General features: G+C 35.6%; 2 pseudogenes; both read right to left on the bottom strand.

Moving 5' to 3' along the window:
• Positions 1-4,650: 4,650 nt before the first annotated feature.
• LOC149828720 (uncharacterized) lies at positions 4,651-5,529 on the bottom strand (annotated as a pseudogene).
• Positions 5,530-11,161: 5,632 nt separating this feature from the next.
• LOC149828721 (uncharacterized) lies at positions 11,162-12,039 on the bottom strand (annotated as a pseudogene).
• Between the last annotated feature and the right edge of the window lie 12,134 nt (positions 12,040-24,173).

The following is a 24,173-nucleotide window of genomic DNA, read 5'->3' on the forward strand; positions in this document are numbered from 1 at the left end:
GTTTTTGGCTTCTTGTTTATATCCTACATCTGGGATAGCATTTTTTTTTCTTCTATATTGCGTTCATCTTATCACATTTTCAGTTTCTGGTATATTCATTATACATTTGATTGTGCTCAAATATGATCGGATTGTATATAGATTGCATATACTTGCTTATTACAATTTATTTTTTTTTGCAAGCATCTATTTCCTGTGTTCTTTTATTGGTTATTATTTAACTCTTCTTTATGCACTAAACTGTAGTGTCTATTAGCATTACTCATTCTCCAGGAGCCATTGTCCGCTCTAACTCCTCTGGATTTATGGGTTCGTCATATTGTTTATGCAACCCATGTCTGGATTCATCAGATTGGATATTGATCCCTGTCATATTCTTCCTTTCACATTATATATATTTGCTTAATCGTTTTATACAACATATAGGGTTCACATCCCATGAGAGTTCGTCTTGCATCTACCCTGTTCGTGGTTGTGATATTATCTTTGTTTTTATCTTGATACTTGAATTGTTGAAAATCTCTTGCGATGTATCCATGTTTTGACCCCTGCAATCGACTGGAACAGAAAACCATTGCTGCGTTCTAGATCTTTTCTCAAATCCTTATATGCGTTCTGCGTTCTAGATCTGCATCTGCAGTGGTTTATTCATTTTGGTATATTCATTCTGTGACATATTTCAAACATTGAGCGTCACATTGCATTGATTCTATCATATTGATTATGTCAGCTCTGTATGATGCATGCTAATGACCCACCGTGTGTATTGAGTTTAATCTATACATACGTCTTCTGTCATTTTGAATTTTTTTTATTGGTTGAGATCTGCTGCCCATCTCTTCCGATTCGTTAAAACACAAACTAGGGGCTTTACAATATGAATCGACTTGAAGGAGCTCTTGGGGTCCTCAAATACAAAACCAAATACTACCAAAGGAGCAATAAATGCCGAATTCGCTCTATTCAAAAGAGAAATGATGTTTTATCCTAGATGTGCAGGGGGTTACACTTGCCGAATCGAGAAAAATAGCTGAAAGATTTCTTATTCTGTCAGAAGAATGCACAAAACCATCATCTTCTTAGTTTCTACAGAAATATGGAGACATAGTTCAAAGTTTAGCAAAGAAGAGATTGCTTTGTTAATTACAGCAGGATAATCTTCAATTGAGTGTAGGGTTCTAGGCTATTACAGCTGCATAAAGGAAATGAGCCAGTTGCGGAAGTAGAATGGTTTGCAGAATATGTAAGAGAACTTGTTCCCTCCTCTCATTTAGAGGTTCATTTCTACATAGATGCCCCTTTGCTGGTAAACGTTACTTAAAAGGTCTGGATGAAAAATGGCAAATTCCTGTTGTCAGATGTAGATCATCCCTTCATGTACAGCAGGTCATCCTCTTGAAATTTCTAATTTTCGATTTCTTCCACAACATGTTTTCATGATATCTAAAGCAGCTATCATGCCATTGATAAAATCTTTGCGCATTGCGATCATTGATAGCAATCCTTTCCTGTTAAGGAATCCTGTTATAAAGAACGATCTTCCTAATCCAAGAATGCAGGTTTGAGATTACACTAGATTGGGATATACCAGAATTTGGGTCTTCAAAGAACATCTGTGAACACCCCAAAATTTTCCTCTCTTGGTGTTTCTCTCTCTTTTCCTTCTCTTTTCCTCCCAACCTCTATTTTCTCCCTTTTGAAGGGAGAAAATAAAATAAAGAAAAGAAGAGAGAAGAGAAAAAGGAACTCTTTTGCGGGGGGTCTCACTTGACCTTGATTTGAAAATATTTAGAAAATTACTCACCTCCGTTTTGAAATATTTGCGAGAAAATTGGGAGACGGGGCTCGCTCGTCGGTATGAGGTTCGACCATTCCTGGCGCCTTTATCAGAGGTAATCGAACCAAGGATCAAATTTATGCCTCTTTGCTTTGCTAGAATACCATCTAAGAATTTATCCTAAGTCTAAATGCACAAAGAATCATGCTTGTGCAATGCAATGATGTATGCTCTTTTTGAAAATGATTTGGAAATCCCCAAGTGTTTCTGAGATGAATAGAGTGAAGAGATGGCTTCTGAATGATTTGAATCTTAACTTAGAACTTGAGATAGATCAGGAGAGATATTTTAAAGTTCTAAGTCTTTGAAAATAATCAGAGTTTTTTGGGAAAATAAATCTGGATTTTAAAAGGAGTGATTTTGAAGTTGAGATAAAAGGAGAAGAAATGGAAGTTTCAAAGTTATAAATGGACTTTGAATTAGAATTTTGAACCTGGATGAATGTTTGAAATGGAATTGAATTCTAGCCTTGAAGTTTGAAAACAGAATGAGATTTGAGAGATCCAAATAGAATTGAGAAACAGAATTGGTTTTTGGAATTTTGGGAATTAAGATAAAGTTGGATTTTGAAATCTAGAATGAAATGGAAATGGCTTTGAAAGTTGGAATTGGAAATAGAATTTGATTTGAAATCTGGAATTTCAAGATGGAATTTGAATTCTGGATCTAGGATCCTAAATGGGAATTGGATTTGAAGTTTGAGATCCAATTATGAAGTTGAATTCTGAATCCTAATTGGATTCGAGATCTAGAATCCAAGATGGAATTTGGATCTGAAGTCCAAGATGGAATTGAATTCTGGATCCTAAATGGAGTTGGATCCAAGATTTGGAACCCAAGATGAAATGTGGTTTTAACTTTGGGTTTTTGGATTTTGAAAATCCAAATGGGACTTTTAAAGATGGGTCTGGGTTTTGAAAAAACCAGATTGAATTTTAAAACTTTAGGAAGAATTAAATTTTGAGATTTAGAATCAATCTCAAACTTTGATTTTGAGTTTGAAGATAAGAAAATAAAGTTGATTTTGAATCAGAAATCTCAAAGTTAAATTGAACTTTGAAATTGGACTTGAATTTGGAAATGGAATTTTGAATATAACATTGAATTTGAAATTTCAAAGTCAAATTGGACTTTGAAATTGAAATTTTAAATCTTTGAAATAAGAAAAATGAATTGAAATAGAGATTGAAGAAAGATATTTGAGATCACTTGGAGTTTTGGAAAAAGAATTTTGGAAATATGATGCAATTCTATCCTAAATGATGAATGAATTTAAAGAATTTGAAATTGGATTTGAAAATCATATTTCATTCTTTAAATGAATTAAAATAAGATTGAAAATATAATACATCCTTGACTATGGTCATGGAATGTATTATATAATAATCTATATTCAAATTTGTGTGAAGAATAAAACATATTTTGGTGCCTTTATAGAGTTTAAAATAAAATTAACTCTCAATATACCCTGACTATGGCCATTGATATATATTTTGAGTCAATTTTAAGTTAAACTCTGATAAAAGAAGAAAATATTTAAAAATATGATGATTTTTAGAAAGAGATCTAGTGTGGATCCAATGTTATTTCATAAAAGATGAAAATCCTAAGTCTTGTTCACATCCTGACTATGTTCATTGATGTAAATCATCAACTTAGGATTTAATCACCTCTTATGGAATGGTGCACATGCCATTCGTGTTCCCATTCGTGAAATTTTGAAATAAAAAGAGAAAATGATATGAAAAACATGTAATTCTATGAAAATACATGCTCATTCATTCTATTCTAGTACTTGAAATGTAGAATTCTCATTATGCTCTAACTATTAAAATATTGAATTTGATTTTAAAATTACAGAATCTCTAATCCTATGAAAGAAAATAACAATTTTCCATGTATTTCCTTCAAAAACAGTGTTAGTTTGAGCAATATAGAAGGAAAATGCCATATTTAATGAACTAGCATGCATGGGCATGTATCTAAAAGTAAGAGCAGCAAATAAGTATTTACAATAGGTTTGAAACAGTAAGTAGCAAATGAGAATGCAGTGAATGCAGATGATAAAGTGTAGTTATGAAAGGGAATTAATGCAGCATAACAGGTGGTGAACAATATAGCTTGCAGGAAACAACAAGTATGTTGTGCATTGGAGGGTGGTGATGTGGTAATGATGTAATAGGTCTACAAGAGTTTAAAGTGGAGATGCAACAGTGCATAAGGTGTGACTTGTGAAGGAATGAACATGGCGTGCATATGTAGCAACATGCTGAGGGGTGAATGGATATTGTTCAAAATGTGGTTTTAAATAGTGAACAAGGTGAACAACAAGGTGATGGCTTGCTGTTAGTGAAGTACTATATAATAAATGCTAAAAGAGGGGGACTGAAGGAATAAGCTTGTAGAGTGAATAAATATGAATCTGTTGTAATTACAACAGTAAAAGAACATAGATGGTGGCTGGGCTGCGATGTAATGAATAGTGGATAGCCACTATGCAATGAAAGTGGTGATACAGGTGCAGAGTATACAGATGGGATTGAAGATATGGTGGGTTGTAGCAACAGGTGACAGAGGATGACAGCAGGGACATTGAAGGTGTTGATCACAAGGACAGGAATGACCGATGTGGTGATAGCCCACAGACTAAGAGGGACAACAATGGAGGTGGTAACTCGTAAGTAATCACTATCAGAGAATAGGAAATATGATGGCAATGACAATGGCTACTTGCAGTACTTATTAGCACAAGTTTTCTTATGGGATGCTAGATGTTGTCAATTTACCTGGCAGCAGTATCAATGACAATACAATCAAAAGAATAAGGGCAATTTCCTGTCACCACATGCAAATGAAGTTATATTTCTTTTGAGAGGGCCAAAATGTTGAGCACTATGAAATGCAATGGCCTGAAGGATATTTATTGGCGCAATGTCAACTGAGAAAGCCCTCTGAAATCCATCCATGATTGCCATCATTGTGATATTTGCGAGCTTCCTTTCTTTTTCATATTTCTTCAATAAAGAAGCTGCTCCAGTGTCACTGCCTACCAAGATACCTTCAGCAATAACCTTTGACAGTGAATGTGCATCACCAAATCCCAAGTTGACCCCTTTGACCAGCCAAAGGATGAATAGTATGAGCTGCATCACCCATAGGTACTGATCTGTTTGATACCTAATCATGGGCATGCATGATATCCCCTCAACAACCAACTTGTGAACTTCAGGTGGAACTTCAAAATCAGATAGCGTTGATCCTGTCCCACCAGTAAACCAAAAAAATCTATCCATGTTGATTTCAAAAGCACCAAAGCCCGGATATGGTCCATATCCATGAGCTAATGCATTATTCACAACTTTTACAAAATCATCCTCACTCATAGACTTGTGCATTGATGCTTCATAGGTAGTTATTGACCAAACAATATTGCTGAATTTGTCCCCTATTGGTAAAAGAGCTAGTAGGCCAGAAGGCAGAAACCTTTGCCAAGCAGTGTCATTCTTGGTAGCTTGTTCAATAGTACATATGACTGCATGCTGAGAATAGTTCCATCCAGTCGTTTTAAAACCAGCTACCTCTCTAACTCGTGACTTGGATCCATCAGCCCCAACCACCAGCTTTGCATAAAGGCTACTCCCATCACTTCAATCCAATTTTGCCAAGTGCACTTGCTACTTAAATTGCTGCATGACTTCATGCCCTTTCTTTCCAGGCAATTTATTCCTCTAGTCACGATGGAAAGACTGTGTATCCTCCAAAGATGGAGGAGGAGACTGTGACACCATTGAGGTCAATTTGGCAGGGTATATTGTCCTTTGAAGACCCGAATTTTGGTATATCCCAATCCAGTGTAATCTCAAACCTGCATTCTTTGATTAGGAAGATTGTTCTTTATAACAGGATTCCTTAACAGGAAAGGATTGCTATCAATGATCGCAATGCGCAAAGATTTTGTCAATGGCATGCTAGCTGCTTTAGATATCATGAAAACATGTTGTGGCAGAAATCGGAAATTAGAAATTTCAAGAGGATGACTATTGTACATAAAGGGATTATCTACATCTTACAACAGGAATTTGCCATTTTTCATCCAGACCTTTTAAGTAACGTTTACCAGCAAAGGGGCATCTATGTAGAAATGAACCTCTAAATGAGAGGAGGGAACAAGTTCTCTTACATATTCTGCAAACCATTCTACTTCCGCAACTGGCTCATTTCCTTTATGCAGTTGTAATAGCCTAGAACCCTACACTCAATTGAAGATTATCCTGCTGTAATTAACAAAGCAATCTCTTCTTTGCTAAACTTTGAACTATGCCTCCATATTTCTGTAGAAACTAAGAAGATGAGGGTTTTGTGCATTCTTCTGACAGAATAAGAAATCTTTCAGCTATTTTTCTCGATTCGGCAAGTGTAACCCCCTGCACATCTAGGACAAAACATCATGTCTCTTTTGAATAGAGCGAATTCGGCATTTATTGCTCCTTTGGTAGTATCTGGTTTTGTATTTGAGGACCCCAAGAGCTCCTTCAAGTCGATTCATATTCTAAAGGCCCTGGTTTGTGTTTTAACGAATCGGAAGAGATGGGCAGCAGATCTCAACCAATAAAAAAAATTCAAAATGATAGAAGACATATGTATAGATTAAACTCAATACACACAGTGGGTCATTAGCATGAATCATACAGAGTTGACATAATCAATATGATAAAATCAATGCAATGTGACGCTCAATGTTTGAAATATGTCACAGAATGAATATACCAAAATGAATAAACCACTGCAGATGCAGATCTAGAACGCAGAACGCATATAAGGATTTGAGAAAAGATCTAGAACGCAGCAATGGTTTCCTGTTCCAGTCGATTGCAGGGGTCAAAACATGGATACATCGCAAGAGATTTTCAACAATTCAAGTATCAAGATAAAAACAAAGATAATATCACAGCCACGAACAGGGTAGATGCAAGACGAACTCTCATGGGATGTGAACCCTATATGTTGTATAAAACGATTAAGCAGATATATATAATGTGAAAGGAAGAATATGACAGGGATCAATATCCAATCTGATGAATCCAGACATGGGTTGCATAAACAATATGACGAACCCATAAATCCAAAGGAGTTAGAGCGGACAATGGCTCCTGGAGAATGAGTAATGCTAATAGACACTACAGTTTAGTGCATAAAGAAGAGTTAAATAATAACCAATAAAAGAACACATAAAATAGATGCTTGCAAAAATAAATAAATTGTAATAAGCAAGTATATGCAATCTATATACAATCCGATCGTATTTGAACACAATCAAATGTATAATGAATATACCAGAAAGTGAAAATGTGATAAGATGAACGCAATATAGAAGGAAAAAAAATGCTATCCCAGATGGAGGATATAAACAAGAAGCCGAAAACATAATAAATAATCCCCAAAAGAAAATTGATGGAAACTATACGACACTATGATATACCAGACATGAGAGAAAAAAAATAGAGAAAAACTCAGAACAACCGGAAAAAAAAATGAAGAGAAAATAGAAATCGGATGTTGGAATTAGAGATTTCGTTGTTGTTGCACAAGGGGGGGGGGTCGTCCCTGCTATATGCAGGTTGATCCACCCTCAATGCTTTGAAAAAAAACAAACTTCAAAATAGGAGAATATGACAATATGAAATCTCTATAGAAAACTAAAGTAAAAGGGGAGAAGAAAAACCTATAAAAAAAAAGAAAACAAATATAATAAAACAGTAGAAAGGGGGATGCAATAGGAAAGGGAAGAGGACGATCTACTTGCCTTCGATTGCCGTTTGAATTTTTGAGGAAAGAATTCTCATTTTACTTCTGATGCTGAATCCTTGCTATCTATGGAGGGGAGGAGGAAAATGGATTTAGGGAATGAGAAGTATGAAGAAAGGTGAGAAAAACAGTGGATCGTAAAGAAGAGAGAGGGGTGTGTGAAGCAATGACGGGGTGAAGATGGATGGAATGGATGCGAAAGAGGGGAGCCACGACCTCTGTTTTATAACAGAAGGCCGTTAGGCCTTCTTTGCATTTGGTCCTTGATATTTTTTTAAATTTTCAGATTGATGCTTTTTGAAAATAAGTTTTTTCAAAAGAGTGGTTTTCACTAAGAAGGATAAACAAAACAGGGTTTTCTAAACTATTTTTTTGTATTTTTCTATTTTTCCGATCCCATCATGGTCATCACTTGGTGTTTCTATTATGCTGGATGTCCAAGAGAGGAAAAATTGTGATCATCACAAAATTTTTCCGCTCTTGGTGTTTCTCTCTCTTTTCTTTCTCTTTTCCTTTCCAACCTCTATTTTCTCCCTTTTGAAGGGAGAAAATAAAATAAACAAAAGAAGAGAGAAGAGAAAAAGAAGAGAAGAGAAAAAAGAACTCTTTTGTGGGGTCTCACTTGACCTTGATTTGAAAATATTTATAAAATTACTCACCTCCATTTTGAAATATTTGCGGGAAAATTGGGAGACAGGGCTCGCTCGTCGGTACGAGGTTCGACCGTTCCTGGCGCCTTTACCAGAGGTAATTGAACCAAGGATCGAATTTATGCCTCTTTGCTTTGTTAGAATATCATCTAAGAATTTATCCTAAGTCTAAATGCACAAAGAATCATGCTTGTGCAATGCAAGGATGTATGCTCTTTTTGAAAATGATTTGGAAATCTTCAAGTGTTTCTGAGATGAATAGAGAGAAGAGATGGCTTCTGAATGATTTGAATCTTAACTTAGAACTTGAGATAGATAAGGAGAGATATTTTGAAGTTCTAAGTCTTTGAAAATAATCAGAGTTTTTTGGGAAAATAAATCTGGATTTTGAAAGGAGTGATTTTGAAGTTGAGATAAAAGGAGAAGAAATGGAAGTTTCAAAGTCATAAGTGGACTTTAAATTAGAATTTTGAACCTGGATGAATGTTTGAAATGGAATTGAATTCTAGCCTTGAAGTTTGAAATCAAAATGAGATTAGAGAGATCCAAATAGAATTGAGAAACGAAATTGGTTTTTGGAATTTTGGGAATTAAGATAAAGTTGGATTTTGAAATCTAGAATGAAATGGAAATGGATTTGAAAGTTGAAATCGGGAATAGAATTTGATTTGAAATCTGGAATTTCAAGATGGAATTTGAATTCTGGATCTAGGACCCTAAATGGGAATTGGATCTGAAGTTTGAGAACCAATTATGAAGTTGAATTCTGGATCCTAATTGGATTCGAGATCTGGAATCCAAGATGGAATTTGGATCTGAAGTCCAAGATTTGATTGAATTCTGGATCCTGAATGGAGTTGGATCCAAGATTTGGAACCCAAGATGAAATGGGGTTTTAACTTTGGGTTTTTGGATTTTGAAAATCCAAATGGGACTTTTAAAGATGGGTCTGGGTTTTGAAAAAACCAAATTAAATTTTAAAACTTTAGAAAGAATTAAATTTTGAGATTTAGAATCAATCTCAAACTTTGATTTTGAGTTTGAAGATAAGAAAATAAACTTGATTTTGAATCAGAAGATGAATCAGAAATCTCAAAGTTAAATTGAACTTTGAAATTGGACTTGAATTTGGAAATGGAATTTTGAATATAACATTGAATTTGAAATTTCAAAGTCAAATTGGACTTTGAAATCGAAATTTTAAATCTTTGAAATAAGAAGAATGAATTGAAATAGAGATTGAAGAAAGATATTTGAGATCACTTGGAGTTTTGGAAAAAGAATTTTGGAAATATGATGCAATTCTATCCTAAATGATGAATGAATTTAAAGAATTTGAAATTGGATTTGAAAATCATATTTCATTCTTTAAATGAATTAAAATAAGATTGAAAATATAATACATCATTGACTACGGTCATGAAATGTATTATATAATAATCTATATTCAAATTCAGGTGAAGAATAAAACATATTTTGGTGCCTTGATAGATTTTAAAATGAAATTAACTCTCAATATACCCTGACTATGGCCATTGATATATATTTTGAGTCAATTTTAAGTTAAACTCTGATAAAAGAAGAAAATATTTAAAAATATGATGATTTTTAGAAAGAGATCCAGTGTGGATCCAATGTTATTTCATAAAAGATGAAAATCCTAAGTCTTGTTCACATCCTGACTATGTTCATTGATGTAAATCATCAACTTAGGATTTAATCACCTCTTATGGAACGGTGCACATGCCATTCATGTTCCCATTCGTGAAATTTTGAAATAAAAAGAGAAAATGATATGAAAAACATGTAATTCTATGAAAATACATGCTCATTCATTCTATTCTAGTACTTGAAATCTAGAATTCTCAATATGGTCTAACTATTACAATATTGAATTTGATTTTAAAATTACCAGAATCTCTAATCCTATGAAAGAAAATAACAATTTTCCATGTATTTCCTGCAAAAGCAGTGTTAGTATGAGCAATATAGAAGGAAAATGCCATATTTAATGAACTAGCATGCATGGGCATGTATCTAAAAGTAAGAGCAGAAAATAAGTATTTACAATAGGTTTGAAACAGTAAGTAGCAAATGAGAATGCAGTGAATGCTGATGATAAAGTGTAGTTATGAAAGGGAATTAATGCAGCATAACAGGTGGTGAACAATATAGCTTGCAGGAAACAACAAGTATGTTGTGCATTGGAGGGGGGTGATGTGGTAATGATGTAATAGGTCTACAAGAGTTTAAAGTGGAGATGCAACAGTGCATAAGGTGTGACTTGTGAAGGAATGAACATGGCGTGCATATGTAGCAACATGCTGAGGGTTGAATGGATATTGTTCAAAATGTGGTTGTAAATAGTGAACAAGGTGAACAACAAGGTGATGGCTTGCTGTTAGTGAAGTACTATATAATAAATGCTAAAAGAGGGGGGACTGAAGGAATAAGCTTGTAGAGTGAATAAATATGAATTTGTTGTAATTACAGCAGTAAAAGAACATAGATGGTGGATGGGCTGCAATGTAATGAATAGTGGATAGCCACTATGCAGTGAAAGTGGTGATACAGGTGCAGAGTATACAAATGGGATTGAAGATATGGTGGGTTGTAGCAACAGGTGACAGGGGATGACAACATGGACATTGAAGGGGCTGATCACAAGGACAAGAACGACCGATGTGGTGATTGCCCACAGACTAAGAGGGACAACAATGGAGGTGGTAACTCGTAAGTAATCACTATCAGAGAATAGGAAATATGACGGTAATGACAGTGGCTACTTGCAGTACTTATTAGCACAAGTTTTCTTATGGGATGCTGGATGTTGTCAATTTACCTGGAAGCAGTATCAATGACAATACAATCAAAAGAATAAGGGCAATTTCCTCTCACCACGTGCAAATGAAGTTATATTTCTTTTGAGAGGGACAAAATGTTGAGCACTATGAAATGCAATGGCTCGAAGGATATTTATTGGCGCAATGTCAACTGAGAAAGCCCTTTGGAATCCATCCATGATTGCCATCATTGTGAGATTTGTGAGCTTCCTTTCTTTTTCATATTTCTTCAATAAAGAAGTCCCTCCAGTGTCACTTCCTACCAAGATACCTTCACTAATAACCTGTGACAGTGAATGTGCATCACCAAATCCCAAGTTGACCCCTTTGACCAGCCAAAGGATGAATAGTATGAGCTGCATCACCAATAGGTATTGATCTGTTTGATACATAATCATGGGCATGCATGTTATCCCCTCAACAACCAACTTATGAACTTCAGGTGGAACTTCAAAATCAGATAGCGTTGATCCTGTCCTACCAGTAAACCAAAAAAGTCTATCCATGTTGATTTCAAAAGCACCAGAGCCCGGATATGGTCCATATCCATGAGCTAATGCATTATTCACAACTTTAACAAAATCATCCTCACTCATAGACTTGTGCATTGATGCTTCATAGGGAGTCATTGACCAAACAATATTGTTGAATCTATCCCCTATTGGTAAAAGAGCTAGTGGGCCAGAAGGCAGAAACATTTGCCAAGCATTTCATTCTCGGTAGCATGTTCAACAGTACATATGACTGCATCCTAAGAATAGTTCCATCCAGTCGTTTTAAAACCAACTACCTCTCTAACTCGTGACTTGGATCCATCAGCCCCAACCACCAGTTTTGCCTAAAGGCTACTTCCATCACTTAAATCCAATTTTTCCAAGTGCACTTGCTGATTAAATTGTTGCATGTCTTCATGCCCTTTCTTTCCAGACAATTCATTCTACTGGTCAGGATGGAGAGACTGTGTATCCTCCAAAGATGGAGGAGGAGACTGTGACACCATTGAGGTCAATTTGGCAGGGTATATTGTCCTTTCAAGACCCGAATTCTGGTATATCTCAATCCAGTGTAAACTCAAACATGCATTCTTGGATTAGGAAGATCGTTCTTTATAACAGGAAAGGATTGCTATCAATGATCACAATGCGCAAAGATTTTTTCAATGGCATGCTAGCTGCTTTAGATATCATGAAAACATGTTGTGGCAGAAATCGGAAATTAGAAATTTCAAGAGGATGACCTGTTGTACATGAAGGGATGATCTACATCTGACAACAGGAATTTGCCATTTTTCATCCAGACCTTTTAAGTAACGTTTACCAGCAAAGGGGCATCTATGTAGAAATGAACCTCTAAATGAGAGGAGGGAACAAGTTCTCTTACATATTCTGCAAACCATTCTACTTCTGCAACTGGCTCATTTCCTTTATGCAGCTTTAATGGCCTAGAACCCTACACTCAATTGAAGATTATCCTGCTGTAATTAACAAAGCAATATCTTCTTTGCTAAACTTTGAACTATGCCTCCATATTTCTGTTGAAACTCAAGAGATGAGGGTTTTGTGCATTCTTTTGACAGAATAAGAAATCATTCAGCTATTTTTCTCGATTCGGCAAGTGTAACCCCCTGCACATCTAGGACAAAACATCATTTCTCTTTTGAATAGAGCAGATTTGGCATTTATTGCTCCTTTGGTAGTATCTGGTTTTGTATTTAAGGACCCCAAGATCTCCTTCAAGTCGATTCATATTGTAAAGGCCCTGGCTTGTGTTTTAACGAATCGGAAGAGATGGGCAGCAAATCTCAACCAATAAAAAAAATTCAAAATGACAGAAGACGTATGTATAGATTGAACTCAATACACACGGTGGGTCACTAGCATGAATCACGCAGGGCTGACATAATCAATATGATAAAATCAATGCAATGTTTTCTGTTCCAGTCGATTGCAGGGGTCAAAACATGGTTACATCGCAAGAGATTTTCAACAATTCAAGTATCGAGATAAAAACAAAGATAATATCACAGCCACGAACAGGGTAGATGCAAGACGAACTCTCATGGGATGTGAATCTTATATGTTGTATAAAATGATTAAGCAGATATATATAATGTGAAAGGAAGAATATGACAGGGATCGATATCCAATCTGATGAATCCAGACATGGGTTGCATAAACAATATGACGAACCCATAAATCCAGAGGAGTTAGAGCGGACAATGTCTCCTGGAGAATGAGTAATGCTAACAGACACTACAGTTTAGTGCATAAAGAAGAGTTAAATAATAACCAATAAAAGAACACAGGAAATAGATGCTTGCAAAAACAAAAATTTGTAATGAGCAAGTATATGCAATCTATATACAATCCGATCGTATTTGAACACAATCAAATGTATAATGAATAGACCAAAAACTGAAAATGTGATAAGATGAACGCAATATAGAAGGAAAAAAAATGCTATCCCAGATGGAGGATATAAACAAGAAGCCGAAAACATAATAAATAATCCCCAAAAGGAAATTTATGAAAACTATGCGACACTATGATATACCAGACATGAGAGAAAAAAAATTAGAGAAAAACTCAGAACAACCGACAAAAAAAATAAATAAAATGAAGAGAAAATAGAAATCGGATGTTGGAATTAGAGATTCCGTTGTTGTTGCACAAGGGGGGGGGGGGGGGTTCGTCCCTTCTATATGCAGGTTGATCCACCCTCAATGCTTTAAAGAAAAACGAACTTCAAAATAGGAGAATATGTCAATATGAAATCTCTATAGAAAACTGAAGTAAAAGGGTAGAAGAAAAACCTATAAAAAAAAAAGAAAACAAATATAATAAAACATCAGAAAGGGGGATATGATAGGAAAGGGAAGAGGACGATCTACTTGCCTTCGATTGCCGTTTGAATTTTTGAGGAAGGAATTCTCCTTTTACTCCTGATGCTGAATCGTTGTTATCGATGGAGGGGAGGAGGAAAATGGATTTAGGGAATGAGATGTATGAAGAAAGGTGAGAAAAACAGTGGATCGTAAAGAAGAGAGAGGGGTGTGTGAAGCAATGACGGGGTGAAGATGGATGGAATGGATGCAAAAGAGGGGAGCCACGGCCTCTGTTTTATAATAGAAGGCCGTTAGGCCTTCTTTGCATTTGGTCCTTGATATTTTTTTAAATTTTTAGATTGATGCTTTTTGAAAATAAGTTTTTTCAAAAGAGTGGTTTTCACTAAGAAGGATAAACAAATCAGGGTTTTCTAAACTATTTTTTTGTATTTTCTATTTTGATTTTTTTTTTTTGCTCTTTTTTTCATTGCATTTCCTATTTTTTTGGTGTTTTTGAAATAAAAATTCTAAAACTAAGAGATTTTAAAACTAAATTTTCAAATATTTACAAAAGAAGGGTTTTATGATATTTCGGGTTTATTTTTAAAATTTTCTTCAGAAAATGGGTTTAGATCCGGGGTTTTGAAGAAATATTCGAGCTTTGAACTTCGAACCAAGGAATATAGAGTCTCGAAAACAAGTGGATATTGGTTCGACTATCTGAACATTTTAGAATTTATTTTTGGTATTTTTGTAAAATTTAATATGAAAATTGGATAGTGAAGCTCAGATTTGGATTTTAATATTGGATCTGGATCGGAAATCGAGTCAGATATATAAAATGAATTTAATTTCAGTAAAATTTGAGAAATAAAATGGAATTTAGATTTAAAAGTGACTCAATTACTTAGAAAATGAAATCAGGGGCAAAAGAGAATATTTGTAAGATTTTGAAAATTTTGGGGTGTTCACACATTTATGTAGAGTTTTGATTTTAGTTGTCAGTCCACTCATTATTTCATATTTTTATTTTCTTCAGAAAATCCCCAAAAAATCATGTAATACGCATATGATTGTTCCTGATATCCTGCAAAATTTCAGAATCATTTGAAATCATTTGCTTTATTCAAAGTTCAAAATTCTGGACCAGGTTTTTAGACTCAAAAAATGCTAAGTGTTTCGGGTCTCGGATTTTAAATTCTATATCTCACTCATAGAAGATCCGATTACTAATCTAAAAAATGCAGCCGTCTTAGAATTTAGACTAGTATTTGATGTGATTTTATCAGATTTTTTTGAAAAGTTTTACTATTTGTCAAAAATCGAAAGGCAATGGCAACGTGTCAGAGCCAGATACGAGTCCCTAGAGATCTGGATCAAATTAAGTCGATTGTAGTTCTCAATCTGTGACTATTAATCAGAGGATGTAAAAGAAAAAATTCATATTCGGGATGTCTACTATTTGAGGTTAAATTTTCATAATTTTTAGAATAGAGTTGATAGCTTTCCAGTAATTTTAGAATAATTTGGTGGTTTCATTATTCGTTCCTGTTCCTCTGATTCATGAGTCAGTTGTCATATTTAAATCTTCACTGTCAAGAAGTCAAATGTCGAGTTTGCATTAATAAAAATTGCTTATCTATATAGCAGAAGTATCCTCTTAAATTTTCGGAAATTTTGGTAGCATATTATTATTTTTTTATATGTTTTATGGAAAATTTTGTTAAATCCATACATGTCAGAGTTGGACCAGTGCTACCGAAGTCATCGTAGATCAGATCCAGGAGTTGTAAAGGCCGAAATTGCTTATTTTTACATCTTCTAGCAGCCTGCAAAATCTCAAGAATTTCTGTGGTGAATTACTCTGCTATTCTATTGAAGACCGCGTTCGGTTCGCACCCGCAGGCAAAATTTAGTTTAGTTTAGGCTTTTATTCAAAAGTTCATATTAAAATAATGCCTGAAAACCCAATTTTAGGTACTACTCCATTTCTGAGGATGATAGGATTACCCATGTTGAATTTGGCAGGATTTTACATTTATTTGATGTTCGATTTAGTTGTATTATCAAAACAGGGTTCTCGCAGGACCCTGATTCGCGTGAGACGAAAATGAAATTCATATTTTTGGCAAAATTTTCAGAATAATTACTGATTTTAGTACTTTATTATGTTTAGCAGCATAGCATCATGCTCCATCCTCAATTTCATCATCATTTGAATTTCAAAACTCCCACATTTTATCAAAATCCCTTCAAAAACTTTAATTTCAAAGTCACAATCCTGTTATTAGGGGTATTTTGGCCATTTTGACCATAATTCCGAATTTCAAAATCTTTCTTATCCTATTTTCTTGCACTTCCATGATTTCAAATCATATTCATATCAAGGAGGCATAAGATTAGGTTTATATCTAGATAAATTCGCTAATTTCTGGATATTATAAAAAAAATCTGGAAAAAATTACATGTGACTAATCCAATTTCTAGCTTTGCAGGGATATTCAAAAGGAGGTGTTGAGTTTCTTGTTTTATTCCTTTTATTTTGGTGATGTAAATGTAAAATGAAAATCTGGAATAAGAGTTACTTTTATACTTATAATAGGGTGTATAGCATATAGTTTACTTTCTGTAATATCCTGATATATGATTCATGCATCTTCTTTGAAAATTACTATGGATGAACACGAATGGCACATGCACCAGCTCTTAGGGAGTTGATGAACTCGGTGGAATCCATATTTATGGCCATAGTTAGAATACGGATGAGACCTAGATTCATCATCTTCGTATTTGCCACATTGAGCCTACACTATTAGGCTATTTTCAAAAGTCATAGCATATTTCACACTTTGCAAAATGTTTTAGAATTAAATAAGTTAAATTCCTAGTATATTTGCGACCATAGTCGGAAATATATAATGGATTTACCTTATTTCAATTCTAAGATGCACATTTTCAAGTGACTTTCTCAGAATTTCTCAAAATATCTTTCAAAAGTTGCATTCATTCATTTAAGCTAGCTTGCATCATGGAATTATGTTCATTTTGGTTTTCTCAAGAAAATCCTATTTTAAGAAAATCGATTTCTCAAAAGATACCTTGAAATTCCTTAAAATTTCAATTTTCTTAAAGATTTGATTCTCAAAAAGGATTTTCAGTGAATTTTCAAGATCCCCAAATTGATTTTCAAATTCTCAAAGCTAGTATTCTCAGAACTTCAATTTTCCCAAAGATTAGATTTTCCCTTGTTAAAAGGATTCCCCATGAATTTCCAACGATTTTTTAAAATCAAAATCGATTTTCAAAGTTGGATTCTCAAGAGGTGATTTTCCTTAAAGTTGTTTGTTTTCCCATAGTTAGGGTTTCTCAAAACTCCTTCTGTTTTCCAAGGATTTTCACTCACTTTCTGAATTCACACGACTTTCTAAAGTGTATTTTCCAAAATTAGAGAAGTCGATTTTCCTTAAGTCTTCAAAAGTTTTCTCAAGGTCATAAAAACCATTTCATCAAGATTTTCTCTGAGAAATCGATTCCCATCCTTTTCTGAAATATTTTCTTTTCATTTTCCAAGACATTTTCAGAAGCATACATCATATTTCCCAATATGCATTTTTACAAATTTTCATAGCACATGCCTGAATTCTCTGTGCATGTAGGATAGGATATCAATTTTGGTAATTAAGTTAAGCTAAGCACTCTTTGATCTTTGGTTTGATTACCTCTGCTAAAGGTGCCAGGAATGGTCGAATATCGTACCGACAGGCGAGCTCCATCCTACGGATTTTCTGCTATTTTCAAAATGGAGGCGAGTATTTTGAAAATCATTTTCAAACTTTGGTCAAGTTTGACTCACCAGATCTTTCCCCTCTCTCCAGTAGGGAAGGGAAAAATTTTGCGACGATAACAGGTTTGACAACCGTGATGGGACTTGTCCTCATTTGATCAATTATGTGCTTGTCTTAGCTCCATTATCAAAATCGTGTTCTTAAAATGTCAGCTTTTACTTTTAATATCATGTGAACCTAGGAGCCTAGATTTTGACCCAGCTGACATGAACTACATATAGACTAGGCATGGTTTGGTAGGACCATATTGAGGAGATATTTGCATGCTCACATAGACTTAGGTCTCACACAACCCTCCTCAATTTAGGATCTGAATGTAAATAATGTATGCTTCTTCAAAGATTTTCAAAATTTTATCTCTCTAGGTTTTTGTTCTCTCCATTTATTGCATGTGATCATTTTTTCAAACCACCTTACCTATCTCTACCTGGTCTTCACATTGCTAGGCTTTCTTCCAGAACCATAGTTCGGGACAAAGCCTCACAACTGAGCCACTTATTTGGGCTGCTTATCACGTACTAAGGGCCATAGTTCGAAGTATATCGGTAGGTGCTCAAGGATGTTGGGAAAACACAAGCTTAGAACCGAAGATGAAAATTTTATGCCCCATACTTCAGGTCTCGACTCGAGTATATCGACATAACTTGATTGGACAAAGATGATCTGAACCTAAAGTCAGGATTAGGGTCCTACATCTATTTTCAAAATAATGCATTTAGAGTCAGCCTCTTAGAGAATGTTGTATATGTATAATTGTTTGTGCAAGATGTAATTGTATGTACTTCACTTTCCCGCATTTTCTTTTATTTTCCCGCTTTTCAAATACACTAGGCAATTTTTTTCAAATACCTCATTTTTCATCTTTTTGTAAAATATTTCCTTTTTTTTCAAAACCCTGGACGATTTTTCTAAATTATCTATTTTTCCTCAGCTTCAGTTTTTATCCTGCGTGCAATTTTCTAAAATTTGTATATTTTGCCTAAGTCTGATTTCGAGTTTTTCTCCTGTCTTCCAGTCTGATGGCATCTAGTCAACTTGATCCTATCTTTCCTGAAGATCACATCTCCTATGAGGTGCGACAAGGTCTTCCTGAACACTGAGCCCTTAACACTAGATCTTTCATTTATTGGTGGTACTATTTGTGGCTCAAAAGCTTTTCTCGTATGTTCCCGGACCATTTGAGCGAGTGTGGATTAGAATTGGCATCTGCAGTGGGGAAATTGACAGTTAATGGCAATCTGATCCATGCGATGGCAGAGCGATGGAACCCTCGTACATGTACCTTCTGGTTCCCATGGGAGGGGATGACCTTGTTGATGGATGAATTTTCAGAGATCATGGGATTACCTGAACCAGCTGGTCAACCTAAAGATCCGTTGGAGCAACAGTTCTTAATCAATGTCAAGGTTTTGGATCCCCAAGATGCTCTAGCTTGCCTGACAGGCCGCCAATCTTGGCCTCTAATTCAGATGGATGGGAATGAATAAGTTGATTTGCTCGAATTATATCGTCAATACGAGACCTTTTCTAAAGTCAGTTCACTATTAAGAACAGCTCGGGAAAGGATTCAGAATGCAATGGTTCTATGCACCGTAGGACTAGCCTTCTTCCCAGACAGACAGAACTACGTGGACATCAGAATAGTTCAGCTCATGCGAAGATGGGAAGTCGACAAACCAGTCGTCTCTCCATAGCCATGGCAGCACTTGCCTTCCTGTACCGAGGGTTTACTCATTTCACACTCAGAGAGTCCATTCTAGTCGAAGGGTGTACTTACGCGTTTCAGTCTTGGTTTTTCCAGCACATTCCAACCCGAGCAAGTTCTTTAAGATATAATGGACAAGAACTCCTTCTAGTGGCACAATACAGGTCCATGATCGATGATATTCAAGAAGAAGAGGTCGTGTGAGACTACTTTGATCGTCAGATATCTCCTCCCAGATACACGTACGCTTATGGCAAGTGATTCAAGCTACTGAGACCTTTCTTCTACACTTATTATCAGCCAGAGCAATGTGTACGACAGTTTTCACAAAGACAACAATACATAGAAGCTCGACTACTAACAGGAATTATGCCAGAATTTGATCTCACATCCGCACAATGGTTCAGAGCATATCATTTTGCACGCTATGACTGGGACTCCTTTGTTACTCTCAATTTCTTTTCTGGTCCTAAAGTGTCTGCCGACTATTATGAATGGTGGCAGATTGTTTGTCCTCCACCTCTTTGTGAAAATTAATAAAATCATGTTTTCTTTAATAAAATTCTCTCTTTCTATCATGGTTTGACGACCTCGCCTAGGTAACAAGGCAAATTTTCAGTTGTTTGTTCTTGTAAAAAATGGCAATGCAATTATCGTGATTCGAGCGATGACTCTATCTCTAGTAATGGGATATTCTTACAATTGTCTATCATATTTTCAACAATCATTTTTCTCCAAATCAAAATCTTTCTCAGAATCTAATCAAATCTTTGCCATGCAGAGAGCATTCCCTACATTTGATGGTTCAGATAAGGTCAGGAAGAAAGACAACATCATCTCAACGCGTCATATACTCATTAGCTTCAGAAGAAGAGATGAACTCCCCACGTTCAGTCAGGAGTCAGGGTCAATAAGAGGACAATGGCATCGATCCCCAAATGTATACCATGTTCCAAAAGATGATGAACAAAATGATGAGCGAGCAGGCCGGAACCAGCTCAAAAAAAATCCATTCAGACAAAAGATCCAAGGTCGCATGACCAAGAAACCAGTGAAAACTTCCAAGAAGCAGGTTCAGCAAGAAGACACTTCTGATGAAGAAGAGTCAGCAAATGATACTGATGAAGAATGTGAGATCATTCAGGAAGCAACTCGCAAACCAAAGAATCAAGCAATAGAAGATCCACTATAAGCCCAATTAAAGGAAATGGCAAGAGTAGTCAAGGATCTACAAGCCCGCGACAAGGGCAAGAAAGTCTTCACCAGTGAAGACTTCTACAATGGCTTAGAATAGGACGATAATCTTGAAAACCTTCCTAGAAAATTCATCAAGTTCGACGATTCGGGCGACCCCAAAGCGCACATCGCCATGTTCTTTGCTGAGTGCTCTAAGTTCAAGAGAGACAACAAGGCTCTATTCCTTTGCTTCCCCCACAGCCTAGAAGGAACTGCTGCAAAGTGGTATGCAGAACATATCAACCCCATTGAGCTAAAAGAATTTGACAAGGTGGTGAATTTATTCATAGAACGATTTATGTTCAACGCGGAGGCGCTCTCAATATTGAGTCATCTCTGTAGCCTCAGATAGAGAGAAAATAAGAAGGCAAGGGATTTCATTCACCGATGGAGGTCAGCTTGCAACAAAATAAGGGACCCAATATCAGAGTGACATGCTTTGTCACTGATCCTTAACAATTTCCCGCAGCCTCTGAGAGGTTTAATTTTTACTTCAACCAGAACTTTCATTGAGTTGACAGAATGAGACGAATGACTCGAACTAAGCATGAAAAATGGAGTCTATGAGGGCTTCACATTTACCAAAAGCGTCCACTAGAATGAGCAGAAAAAGAAAGCTTATTTCACCTACTTTGCCAGCAACAACTGTCGCGATCATTATAAAGGGTAGAAGAAAGACTACTGCTACGGCACAGGCAACTCAAATTCCAAGGGCGATCAGAAAGGAAAGCCCCCACAGCAAGGTCAAGGACCAAAGCCGCGAGAGAAAACTAAGCATGAAGAGTGGAGTTACGAAAGAAAGTTTACTCCTCTCGATCAATCACTTGAGACTGTGCTCAAGTACACGCTGCCCAAAGAAATGGTCAAGTTGCCCAGGTTGGCCGATCCTCCTGTGCCTATGGGAAAGTTGAAAGATCAATTATGCAAGTTCCACCGGACAGTGGAACACAATACTGAGAATTGTTTCATTCTCAAAAACATTATTCAGGACTATATTGACAAGAATCTCCTAGTAGAGGGTTCCGAAGAAGAAAAAATGGACATTCTGAATCGACCATTCCCTCAACATTCTGCGGCGATGATCTCTGAACAGTCATTTCAGCCGCAAGATCACATTAAACCATGTTCCAATAGTGATATTCAAGTCCAACACCAGGTCCTAGTATTGCACCAAGCAGCAGTAAGAAAATGGACCTCATTTCAGCCTTTGGCAAGCTGAAAGTGTCTGCCGAGCCTGCAAAGGCATCCCCTGAGGTAGCAAGAGTTATTCCTGGATTCCCCAAACTCTTCATCAAGTCCATTCCAGAGAAAGGGGAGACATCAACTCAAAAGCCATTAACTGCTCTATCCAATGTCTCTATCCTGGATTTAGCCCAAGCTTCTAATAAGCATCAACAAGTACTAGACGACCTGCTACAGAAAATCAAAGTAAAGCCCAGCTGTAAACACCCCAAATTTTTACCCGCATCCAGTGTTTACATTTCATGTGTCATTGCATATCACTGCATGCATTTGGCATATCATTTCATTGCATTGCATCTCATTGCATGTCATCACATCTCATTATCGAGATCCAGAACTCCTGTTTTCAAAATATTAAATCCAGATTCGAGTTTTAGAACTTTTCTTTCAAAGTCAATTTCAAAACCTAGGTTTTGAATCGACATTCTACCATTTGTCAACCTCCAGGATCTTATATTTTAAAGTGTTTTTCTCATAAAATAATTTGGATTCATTTTTAAACTCAATTTCAATCGATTTCAATCCTCAGATGAGACCCAGTTAGGTGGTGTCGCTTCTAGATTCCTTTATTTATCAAAAATCTCAAAAATTTCAGAGTTCTAGTTGGATTAAAACTTTGTATTCTCATCTTTTTGAAACTTTTCAAAACTCCATTCTAATTTTAAACCAGATGTAGTCATATCCCTTGCCCATTCTTGTCATTTTTGCCAGAATTTCAAAATCCCAGTCCAATCAGAACTCTTTTTCTAGAATCCTAGTTGGATCAGGACTCTTTTTCCAGAATCCTAGTCGGATCAGAACTCTATCTTTTACAACCCTTTTTACCTGTTTTTGAAAAAACTTGTCAAAATCCTTATTTTTTGCCAAAATTCTATAGTCTCAGTCGAATTAGGACTCTTTCTCAGAATCCTAATTGAATTAGGACTCTATTTTGATTTCATCTGTTACTCCTGTTCTTCACTTGTTTTCAAAACCTTCTCATTTGACATTCAAAATCTTTCGTTTTAGCCAAGACTCCAGAGTTTTAGTTGAACCAGGACTTTGTTTGAAGAGTCCCAGTTGGATCAGGACACTGACCCTGATTTCAATTTTGAGAGAATCTTTCAAAAATATTTTTATCTATCAAAATTGTTGTACCTTTATCATGGAATTTCAAAATTCTGGGATTTTATCCCAGAGTCCTGATCGAATCAGGACTCTATTCAAAGTTTAATTTCTCACTTCATTTTCATTGGTTTTCAAAAGTTCTTTTTAAAATCTCTTCATTTGCTTTTAGGAAACCTAAAATCATCAGAGTCCTAGTCAGATCAGGACTCTGAATCAGACTTCAATTTTATCTTATTTTCATATGTTTTTCAAAATCCTTTCATTTGTTTTCTTAGAAAATCCAAAATTCTGAGAGTCCTAGTTCAATTAGGACTTTGTCCCAAGAGTCTTAGTTGGATCAAAACTCTTCTTTGATTTCACTGTTTGTCATTATTTTCACTATTTTTGCAAGTTCGTTCATCTGTTTTTCAGAAAATACCAAAAAAAATCTAGAGTTTTAGTCCGATCAGGACTGTCCCAGAGTCCTAACCCAGTTAAAAGTTTATTCTGAAGTTTGTTTTTACTTCCATTTTTATCTTTTCCACTTGTTTTTCTAAAATTAGTCCATTTTATAGAGTACCAGTTGATTCAGAACTCTATTTCAGAGTTTCGGTTGAGTTAGGACTCTAACCCTGACTGCATTTTTTTGGCTTATTTTTACCAGTTCTGATGAAATTTTTTAAAAACTTATTTATTTGACTTTCAAAATTCTAAAAACTCAGAGTCCTAATTGGTTCAGGAGTCTAGTTCAGAATTTCAGTTCATTTAGAACTCTGTTTTCAGAACCTTTGAATTTGATCTATTGATTTTAACCCCTTTTCAAAGCCATTTTCAGTCTTTATTTCGAATTTTTCAAAACCCTGGTGCAGGGCCTACTCAGTTGGCACCACATCTGGAAGAGTTCTGATTTAGTCTGAATTCTATTTGGTTTGAAAACATCCAATTCAAACTTCGTTTTTAACTTTATTTTGAAAACCTTTGTTTTTCGAGTTTTAAAATCGTTTTTGAAAATTCAAGTGCGGCCCACACGAGGTGGCACCACATTTATAAAAATCAGGGTTAGACTAGGATTAGTTAGTGTCCTTTCCTACCTAGGTCAG

Source organism: Nuphar pumila, chromosome 9 (genome assembly GCF_984573655.1).
Source record: "Nuphar pumila chromosome 9, dmNupPumi1.hap1.1, whole genome shotgun sequence".
Lineage (NCBI taxonomy): Eukaryota > Viridiplantae > Streptophyta > Magnoliopsida > Nymphaeales > Nymphaeaceae > Nuphar > Nuphar pumila.